This window comes from Adiantum capillus-veneris, chromosome 6, assembly GCF_014529385.1.
Source record: "Adiantum capillus-veneris isolate H3 chromosome 6, ASM1452938v2, whole genome shotgun sequence".
Classification (NCBI taxonomy): domain Eukaryota; kingdom Viridiplantae; phylum Streptophyta; class Polypodiopsida; order Polypodiales; family Pteridaceae; genus Adiantum; species Adiantum capillus-veneris.
This window is the reverse complement of record NC_140936.1, coordinates 143,229,392-143,241,028: the sequence shown is the minus strand read 5'-3', so window position 1 is coordinate 143,241,028 and position 11,637 is coordinate 143,229,392. Positions and strand designations below refer to the sequence as shown.

Genomic DNA, 11,637 nt, shown 5'->3' with positions numbered 1-11,637 from the left:
TGCACATGCACAACAGGTGGTTGCTCAACGGTTGTGTTGACAAAGGATAAGGTCAGCTTTTGCAGGCCCGCAGCAGCAACAGGTGTTAGCAGTCTTTTGTAGGCTCCTACTTCTCTCCCGCCTTCGCCATCGGCACCGTTATAGATGAATGTCGGGGGGGGGGGGGGGGGGGGGGGGGGTTCATCACGTTGGGGGCGATAAGGAGCCATTCAGAATAAGCGCAGGGGCATGCAAATGTGGCAACACTTTTCGAACGTTCGAGGCTGCATGTGTGAGTGCTAAGAGACAAGGGACATGTGACTTTGGTAAATGCTAAATACATCTGATGCATGAATGATCATGACCACTAGAACCAACCCAAGTGCCTACCAGTACTCCTGCGTGTACTGTAAGCCATAAGAAATAAATCATCTCCACAACAGACATAGAAAAATTAAACAAGTGTAGCTAAGTAGCTGCAAGGGTAGCTACTATGCAGACTGGTAGCTGCCCTTAACATTTCCTGGTATCGGAAGCTGTATTAAGTACTTGTAATTGTGAAACTGTGGAGGTGCAGTGATGAACAATGCGAAAATGTAAACAAGTGTACAAGTTAACAAAAAGCTGCTTTACTACATTGAGCATTGGAAGCTGCTTTACTACATTGTGTCATCATTACAAGTGAGCAAAATACTCCATAAGTCAGTAAATGGTTGACTGTTTACATCGCTTATCATGGTTACATGTCAAGATAATATATCTAGCCATAATACCCTAGACGCCATTGCTTTGAGATCCTATCGCTCAGGTTATCGATCGGTCTCGGCAGTGCACAATCCTCGACATACTTGAGGCGATCTTCTGCACAAAGCCAAGCTGTGAGACAAGATCTTATAGTTGTTGTAAGATATCCTTGATTCTTAGTGGGAGTCTGATTTTCCATATTCTTCACAATGCAGAAAGTTCCTGGAGGATTCCACAGCTGCTTGTACTGAGTGTCATCCGCTAGAATTATGGACGTAGCAGTGTACTGACCTCTTTTCTCCTAGAAGTCACTTAGCTTCTTGTAAAATACAGGCTTTCCACCAGTTATCTTGATTCTAGCATCTATTACACAATCCTGCTGTGCAAGAATTTCCTTGAATTGGGGAAACTGATCAGGAAAGCAGGCACTCAACAGGTTTTCTGATTTAGTGTTCATGCAGCAGGTCCACACAAATACATCAAAGTGCACAAGGCACCAGTCCAAGAATACAGGTGCATCCCTTTTATACCCAGCAGACACCCCTCCTATGTCTACAATTTCTAGATCATTCCAGTAGGCAGGCTTCCGTGAACGGTGCCTCTTGTCTAATGAAGTCAGCAGGACACCATTAATATCAAGGATTAGAACTGGCTTACTCAAACAATATGTTCCCAGGATCCTCCCATGGACGAGACACCATCCCATCATCATTCCTAACATAATCTGCAACACCACCTGCACCTCCTCCATCCTCCCTTTGCGGGGACACCATCCCATTATCGTGCTTTACATATTTTGTACCACCTGCACCAACACCACCAGTTGCACAACCTACATCACCACCTGCATCCACAGATGCATCACCATCTTCCTGAGGTGGTTCAGACTTTTCATTGGTAATCTCCATGTCCTCACTTGCACCAACTACCCCACCTGCACAACTTGCTTCACCACATGCATCCACATATACATCACCATCTTCCCAAGGTGATTCAGACTTTTCAATGATAATGTCTGTGTCTTCACCTGCACTGCCTGCACCAACTGCACCACCTGCATCCACAGATGCGTCACCATCTTCCCGAGGTGGTTCAGACTTATCAATTGTAATCTCCGTGTCATCACCTGCACCACCTACACCAACCGCACCAACTGCACATCTTGCATCACCACCTGCATCCACAGATGCATCACCATTTTCCCTTCCTGGTTCAGAATTTTTCATGATAATCTCCGTGTCCTCACTTGTACTGAGGACAAAAAACTCCGTGTTTTTATCCTCTTGGTCATCAATGCTGCTAGCACATAGGACTTGGCCCTCAACTCTGAATGAACCATCTACATCAGGAGGGTCTTCCATAGTAGACTGTGCTATCATACTTATTATGTGATCAAGATTTTCAATGTTGCTAGTGGAAGCATTTGAACATAAAAACAATAATGAGATAAACAACAATGATGGACATGACAAAAAAAATTTGATTTTGGCTTTCTTAATTCATAGGAAATGGAGAATTGTTACAAAGCCAAAAACGGCGACAGGATTTAGGAAAAGAGCCAAAAATGGGGATAGGCTACAAAGCAAAAATATCGAGACTATGTTTGGAGTCTTTTTCTGACTCTGGTTGTTGTAGCACCTTTTCTTCCATATTCCATGTTACTATTTTCTCCAGTCTCTATGGATAATTGATCCTTTGATGTCTTTGTTTGGCCTTCTGCATCCTCTGTAGGCTTTTTGGCAGCTCCATCTGCAAGAGAGAAGAAACAATCAACAAGAATGAACCTTAAACAATATTATCTACCTTTAGGAAAAAACAAAACCAGAAATAACACCTGTCATCTTTCTCTTTCTTTCCCTTTTCATCATTTGTATGGTTTGCAGGATGGAGGGGCTGGTGTCTCTGGTGGCTGACACTTCATTTTCCTTCATTGATGAAGGATCATTTTCTACTTGATCTCCATTGGAGGGACTGGTGTCTCTGGTTGACACTTCATTGTCCTTCATTGATGAAGGAGCATTTTCTGCTTGATCTCCATTCTCAGGACTATACTTCTCTAACACACCTTCCTTCTCAACTATAGTCTCTGTCTCAGCCTTTGCAGTCATGAAAAATATTAAGGAATTAAGAACTTGCTGTTTCAAGTTACATGTAGCTACAACATGACAGTGGAAGCTAATAGGAATGATAGTGGAAGCTACCAGGCAAGCACTGATAGCTACCAGCAGTATCCTGGTAGCTACCAATGCCATCCTGGTAGCTGGATGACTGAGAGCTACCAAGATGACATAGGGGCCACCAATGTTATCCTAGTAGTAAGTAATCTAACAGTGGTGGTTAATAGAATAAAAGCCTGGCAGCAACCTTTATCTAAAACATCTTCCTTCTCAGCATGTACCAACACCTTGAATTCTGTTCCTCACAATAAGAAATTAAGAACAAGTTTTCAAGTTACATGCAGGGTCAGCATGACAATAGAAGCTACCAGGCAAGCACTAATAAGCTACCAGTACTACCAAATGCTATCCTAGTAGCTACCTTGCCCCCTGCCATCATGGTAGCTACAGATGCTATCATGGTAGCTACCAATGTTATCCTGGTAGCTACCTTGTCACTTGCAGGACTTCCTTGGCAGAATGGCAGCTCATGGGAGAATGGCAACTACCAATGCAATCTTGCTAGCCACCTTGTCACTTCCAGGACTTCCTTGGCAGAATGGCAGCTCATGGCAGAATGGCAGCTACCAATGAAATCCTAGTAGCCACCTTGTCAATTGCAGGACTTCCTTTGTAGAATGGTAGCTCATGGAAGAATGGTAGCTACCATTATTATACTGGTAGCTACCACGGTTGATAGTGATAACTTCCTTGTCACCAGTAGGAGTTCCATGGTAAAACAATAGCTAATGGAAGAATGGTATCTACCTTGCCACCAGCAAGACTTCCATGGGAGAATAGTAGCTCATGGAAGAATGGTAGCCACAACCATACTGGTAGCTAGTTGTACTAGGATTAGCATGACAGCTTCCACTATGAGAGTGTTAGCTACCAGTATTGTACTAGTAGCTATCAGTCTTGTATTAGTAGCTACAATTACCAGGGTTCCCTTCATAATAGAAACACAAAAAAACAGATAAATTTAAGCTCAATGCTACAAAATGCAGCAGGGTGTATACCATGGTCCATGCTTAAGGGCACTGATGAGGGTTTGGTGTCTGATTGTACTCCTTGGAAATTGGCATTCGTACTGCCGAGGATCACCAAAGACTGCATGGTATGCGAAATTGGTTGCATGCATCCCATCTCCATGCATGTTTCTTTGCTTGCAACAAGATGTCCAAAACAGTACATGTGAAAGGCATGATTGTAGGGCAGCAAAAACATTCCAAGTGCATCGTCGTCGTACATCGTCAACCCACAAGGACTGCAAACTTTGTCCAAAGGCAAGGTGCCCATATCCACAAGTGGAACTTTTGGCGGAGGTGCAAAAAACAAAACTGTACTTCTTTTGACCTGCATGGTCTTCACAAAATCCATCCGCACCTGTGCACACTCCTCCACTTCCTGTGTAAAATCTCTCTCCTTTAGAGCACTATCCACAGCATCAAGTGGTGCCTTCTCCTCAACTACCACTTGCAATGTTTGGAGTGTTAGCGACAACCTGCCGACAATATTTTTAAGCTGCTCCACCTTCATTGCATCCACAGCATCATCGCTACCTTCTGCCTTTAGTAATGCAGCCTCTGCATCTTTCAACTAGCCTTTGAGCTTTTCCACTAGGAGGTTGGCACCTTCATTTTGGTGCACATCAGCCTGAAGCAATTCCAGCTTCTTAAAAGCTTCATTATACTATGACAATTAACTTTGTAAGAGACGGTGGACCAAGCACATCATCCACTGTATCGATCGGAGTTTCCTGGGGTGCCTCCAAATGATCTAGAGTCCTTGTCATTCGCCATGAATTGTTAGGGGTAGAGGAGGAATGGAAAGCTGCCCATCGCTGCTTCTTTGCATGTAATTTGCCTGGATCCATATTTGTGACAATACTTTCTGAAAACAAGGCCCAGTCAACCTGTCCCTTCAACTGCTCATATAGAAAGCCTCTAGCAAATCCTTTAGTCACCTCCATACCATAATTGCCACGAGGTTCTTGATACACGGATGTGAACAATACATAAAACCTATTTCAAAGCTCTGGCTTCACATCTCTACATTTTACTTTGCTGCCCCTCTTCGGCACCTCCTTAAAGCATTTCAACCAATCTTTGTTGGTGAAATCTGCCTCAGTCAGCAGTCGAGCATCCACTCCAGAGTTGGGGAGGTCGTATACTTCATGTGCTTGATGCTTTGTCATGCAAAAAAAATGTCTTCCTTTCAAATGGCACATATGGAGTGCACCAACGGCCTTTGCCCTGTAAAATACAAGAAAAAATATAAGACCATAGTTGTTTCCATACGGCAAACGCATACGGGTATGGAAGTATGATTGGATTATGGTTCAACACTTAAGCTTGAAACATACACGGCCATAAATTTACTGAAAACTTAGATAACTTATGCATGGTGAGCATTTATAATATCAAAATTTTACAGAAGTTTTCACATTAAACATCAATTCTTGCATTGAGCAGGAGCAGAAGCAGGCTGGGCATGTGCATGAATAGGTGGTACACCTACCTGTGTCCCAGAAAGATAGCTACCATGTAACTACCACCTTGGTATTTCTTTGCTAAATGAACTTTTTTATTGGTAGCTGGCTAACATAATGCTACCAACTTGTTATGTTTTTTGCAGAATGCTGAATGCTACAATCTTGATGATCTCTAATGCACTTTCCCTATATTAAATGAATGTTACAGGTGGTAGCTACCACATTGATAGAGTATCAGTGATTCATGCTTCTTCATAGCACTATGATTTGAAATCCATATGAGTACGGGCCCAACTATGCACAAGACATGTATGCAGGTGCATCCAGCCAATTAAAGTTCAGTAAAAAATGCAATGTGCACAAATATATCTGCTTGAATGCATGCATGCATGCATGCCTCTACACAGGTTTTCAATGCAATCTTGAATGCATGCATGCATGCCTCTACACGGGTTTTCAATGCAAGCTTGAATGCATGCCCATTAGCTTATGGATGTATCTACAAACATCTAGCCTCTAACTTAGGTTTGATTCAAAGCAAGCTTAAGAGAGTTTACATGGACCTTGGAAACAAGTTACAACAATAAATTGTGTAGAGACAGCCAGCAACACTAAGATGCAGTAGTACCTCAGTGCTCAATGTTTACTCACCTAGCTACCAACCAGCCCACCCCCTTGCTACCACCCCCAAGAATGGGTAGCTAGTGTACCACCTATTCATGCATCCACCCGCTTGTCTTTATATGCGATTGTCGCAAGGGGTAGTAGGAGGTGGGTTCTCCAGTCACAGTCCATAGGATATTGATCTCAAGGCAAGAGGAGTATACCTTATGAGTTTCGTGACGTTTCGAGTGCATTTGACCTAGATTCGATGAGCGTTAGTGTTGTAGTTAGGATTGTCTTCACTACTGCAATCTTTAACCCAATTTCCTTATTAGTGATTGTCTTACTAGGTCGGGAAGTAGGTTCACAACCCTCTTCTTGTTTCCATGCGCCTATGGGTTAAGATTCATCCTCGGCCAACATAGAGTTGTTGGTTTTGTTCTTGCTATGCTAGCGTCCACTCGCGGCGTACCCACCAACATTGACACCACTGCCGGCGATCAAAGCCTTAGGTAGGTGACCTTAGACTAATCCTATAGGCGAGAGTTCCTCTGGTTTACCAGAGTATTCCTTCTATCTTAGTTTAGTTAGGACCTATAGAGAGGTGCTAGGAAGCATGTGTCTTGCCTTGGTCACCTGTGCTGATGGTTTTAATTTAGAAATGTGTTAGTTTGGGAGCTTGAGTGGTTGGGGAGGTGGTAAATCATTGGCTAGTCTGTTTGTGTCAATTAAATGCTTCTCTACTCACAATTACAAAAGCCAGTTTTTTATTCTTAGGAGTAGATTTAGGTAGGTGAATTGGTCTTGATCTAGAGCTGTCCATCAATGGAAATTTGCTTGAGTTTATTGATTGAATTGAAATCTTGAAAAAAGACTAATTCGGGGTTGCAACAATGAAAAAAAAGGACCATAATGATGTTATGCATGCCTGAGGATCTCTGAGGACTAAAGGGGGCATCAGAAAGTACCCTACACATTTGAATTCTATAAGGAAAGACTTTATACGCGTATGCAGTCTTCAGAGCCAAAAAGAGACCAAATTTGGGAAAACTGACTGTACCAAAGTGTGCAAATGAGTAGTAATACCCTAGGAACACCTTAAGTTGGGAGTCTTGGCAAAGATTTGGGGACCAAACGCCAAAAGATGGAGTGGTTGTAAAAAGATAAAAATCAGAAACTTGTGTTTGGAAGCACTTTTAAGCTCTAAATTTTGCTGAGAACACATGTACATGATGCTGATAAGTAGGGGAAATTAAGGAAGAAACAAATTTGAATTCTGAGACAGAGGACTTCATACGAGTATGAAGACTTCAGGGTAGATTTGTACTATAATTTGCATGTGGTATGCACTAAGCCATTTAGGAGGGTTATCTAAGCTTGACCACAAGAATTTATATCATTTCGTCAGCTAACTTTACTTTTGGAGAGTATTTAGCAAATTCTAACCAAAAACAAAGAAAAATGGGGAATTGGTGAATCTTTGGCATTAAAACTTGATTTTGAGCACATAGGCTTGGAATACACACCAAAGAGAACCTTGGGCCGAGGTTTAAGTTCATTCTGATAAAAAAGTCTTTATACGCGTATGAAGACTATCAACCCAGAATAGAGCCAAACTGGACAAAGATAGATGCTCAAAGTTTCCTAAAGCCTTGGGAAGGCCCTTGATTCATATTTCATAGCATTTAATTCAGAAGAACAAGAAACAATGCAAACACTCTACATACCCATGTTTTGGTCACAACGTGAACAAACTTGATTCCTAACTTATGTTACAGAATATCTGTGAAGTCCTTGAGTGCTAGACTACCTCTAAAGCAAGTTTCATGTCAATTGGCCCAAAAAGTCTTTATACGCATATAAAGTGTTTTTTGTGCTATTGACCAATAATTGAACTTAATACCACACAGGGGGTGTCAACACTCAACAAGAAACACTAGTCGCAAAAATCTAGTCAATTTGGTTAGAAAGACTTTATACGCGTATAAAGACTTACTGACCCTAATGACTTCCAAAGTTGAATTGGGACATAACATTGCATTCTAAGAGACTTTAGATGCCACTAGCCAAGATTACACTCAAGTTGGAAAGAATCTGAGTGTGTAAGTGCCAAGATCCAAAATCAATCTGCATTACCTTGTAGCTCACACTAAATTGGTCCAATTTTTGTTTTGAAAATATCTGTGAGTTGCACTAGTGGTAGAGAACCTGTGGTGAAGAAAGATTACCATTCTGATAAAAAAATCTTTATACACATATAAAGATTGACAGCCAGATTTTAGAGAAAAAAGTTTTAGAGAAAAAAGCATAGCTGGAGACTGCCAAGTAATCCACTTAGCTCTGAAAACACCTTTTTCTAGTCCATTTTGTGATAATAACAGATAAAGGGGATCAACCCTTCCAAAGGAAAATTTGTACAGGGAAAAACTTGTATGTGTTGGAATTAGGGTTGCAGAGAAACACACACAGCTTGGAGAAAACGAAGGAAGCTCAAGGCACACAATGGAGAGTGTGTTACTTAGTGTGTAATGGAAAGATAGATAGCCCTAGAGTGATGGGTGTATATACAATGCTCGGGGGAAAAAACCTCGTAAAGAGAGAAAAAATGCCCCGGCGGTCCTAGTGTGTTCACACACATCACTACCACATGTATATGGTAACAAATACCCCCTGGAGTGATGCGATGAATGAGAGCTGGCACATGAGTAAAGGGAAGTGCCATGCCCTGAGGACATGATCAATCCACAAAGGGGAGTAAGCCCAAAGCTTTGCGGAAAGCTTCAAGCTTCTCATGAGACAATGCCTTTGTGAAAAGATCTACAAGGTTGTTCTTTGTTGGCACATAAGCCAAGCTGATCTCTCCTTCTGAGAGCCTCTCCCTGACATAGTGATAATGCACCTCAATGTGCTTTGTGCGAGCATGAAAAACTGGGTTCCTTGCAACTGCCAATGTGCTCTGAGTGTCAGTGTAGATAGTGTTGGAAGTGTCCTGTCCAACACCCAAATCAGCCATAAGGCGTCTGAGCCATACACACTCAACCGTAGCTGTGAAGACTGCCCTGTACTCAGCCTCACAACTCGAAGTGGCCACAGTAGGTTTCTTCTTGCTCAACCATGATATACATGAATTGCCAAGCATGAAACAAAAACCACTTATGGACACTCGCGTGTCAAAACAACTAGCCCAATATGAGTCCGAAAAAGCATGTAAGTCTGGCGGAAATGATCCCCCCTTGAGATAAAACAAGCCAAGATGTAAAGTGCCACTAAGGTAGCAAAAAATCCTCTTGACTGCCTACCAATGCTTAGACCTGGGCTATGCATAAATCTGCTGACCTGTGAGACTGCAAACTGAATATCCAGCCTCGTGTTGCATACATAAACGAGGCAGCCAACAGCAGTTTGATAAAGAGTGACATCAGTAGGATCTCTAGCATCATGTAGACTCAATTCAAACCCGTTTCCATGGGATGGCAATAGGTTTGCAATCCTCAAGTCCAAACTTACATGGTAATGTCTCTATGTAACTTTTCTGACACAAGGCAATACCACTGCTTAAACTGTATACCCAAGTAATGATGCAACAACCCCAAATATTTCATCTTGAAAGTAGCATTCAAATCAACCTTAAATTCAGCAATATGTCTCTCATTTGGTCCAGTGATCAGCAAATCATCGACATAAAGAACCACAATGAGAAGTACATTGATTGGCGGCTAAGTCAACTGATGCATGCTTTTTAGGACCCCTTCTGAAGATGCAATAAAGGCACAGTCAGTTGTTGGGGAGATAAGGATACTCTAGTCCAAGGGATCTCGAAAGAGAAGAAAAATCTACTTCACAAGCACCAAAGAGTAAAAAGTGCCATGGACAGAAGATACGTGGGAACGAGCTCTTATGCATGCCTACAATCTATATCTTACAGAATAGCCCATTCTAGGTGTGAATTTCTAGTGAAATTTACACGAGGATGTTCGTGTGGACTCACAGTACAACATACTCCGTTTTCACTTTTTTACCGACAGTAAATATTTTTTACCACAGTAAATATTTTTTACCTACAGTAAATATTTTTCACCTACATGGTAAATACAAATCACTTTTTACCTACAGTAACTTTTTTTACCCATGGTAAATATTTTTTACTGCACCATAAGTATTTGGTAGGTAACAGTTCACTGTTACTAGAAGCAGTGATTGGGCATCAACAATGCAGTTACAGGAGGAGAAAAGGGGAAAATCTTATGGTAAAGGCGAGTCAACAGGGATAAAGACTTTTGAGTTGAAAAGAGACATGCTGATTTTTTCAAAGAACACATGTCAAAAGAAGCCATGGTTGAGGATTTTTTGAGAATTTGATATTCAGGAGGACCTAGCAGGTCCCCCCCTGACATGTGCAGAACCTCCAGTTTCAATAGCCACCTTACCTGCTCTTAAATGCTGGTCAAGGCCTTATCCCCATGTGTCACAATAAGAAAAATCAGCATTTACCCTCCCCTCTCACATCACTCTAGAGAATATCTTGATGGTGACATATCAGGTGACCTCAATATGTTGACCACCCTAGGCAAAAAGTGACCCCAATCAGCGGATTTAAGCATGTTTATCCCTAATCCTAAACCCTCTCAGAAACCTATATAAGGAGGCCTTCTCTCACTCAAAACCAACACTTCACCCACTTCACCAAGCAACGAAGCTATGACGACACTGCTCACAACGAGGAGCTATGGATGGAGCTCTACTCTCTCTCCCTCTAGTATGCTACATTACTAGCCCTAAAACCTAAATAAGGAGTCTTCTCTCATGCTCCATGGCCACCATCCTCGCCATCATTCTCTAAGGTATTGATGTGTTGCTAGTAGGATCATACCTACTTGCTGGGTTGATTGTTTTTGACAAGGGATTATGCCATCCTTGGCTTGCTTCTCTATATCCTTGTTATGTATGATCAGATGCCGTTGTATTGTTAAGCTGATGTCTTGTGTATATATGCTACATAAGGTCCCTAAGCTTCGTTTCTATGTGTTTTGCCATATGTTTTGATGCCATCATAATGCCAGAAGTCTCACTTGCCTATGTGCACTATGTGTGAGGTCCCTAAACCTCTTAATTTAGGGTGGTGCCCCCTTTGTTTTGTTCTTTGCTTGTTTGCATGAGGCGTGGTTTGTGGAGTGTGCACGAGTACAGAGGCCACCCGATTGCACATGATCTTTTTCCTGCTATCATCAACAATGGCCAAACGGACCAGTCAAAGATGCTATTTACTATTTTTAGTAAATGCTAACGAGGCCAGATGATGCGTATGTGAAGTAAAGATGAAGCAAATACAAGCAACAGATGCAGAGAAGAGTTGGAATTGATGACTATCTATGGAGTTACGGTCACCATTGATGGTCACTTAAGTTTTAGGATTTTCCGTCAAATGACCGCAAATGCGGGTTGTAATTATGTTTTGGGCTCATCAAGAGTTCCAAGTTGTAAACATTGAGCTATATTTAGATTCTAACCACTTCTAAAAAGCCTAGAGAGTATATAACTCAAAACACACAATGTGATAGGGGATTCTTACTCACTTGAGATAAGCTTTGTGAAGAAGGAGATGGCTATGGAGTTCTTGATCTTTCTACGCGCGTGCATGGACAATTCGGCCTCATGCCAATA

At 41.9% G+C, this 11,637-nt stretch overlaps 1 pseudogene; it reads right to left on the bottom strand.

Moving 5' to 3' along the window:
• Positions 1 to 739: 739 nt before the first annotated feature.
• On the bottom strand, positions 740 to 2,084 carry LOC147456405 (uncharacterized; annotated as a pseudogene).
• Positions 2,085 to 11,637: the final 9,553 nt, after the last annotated feature.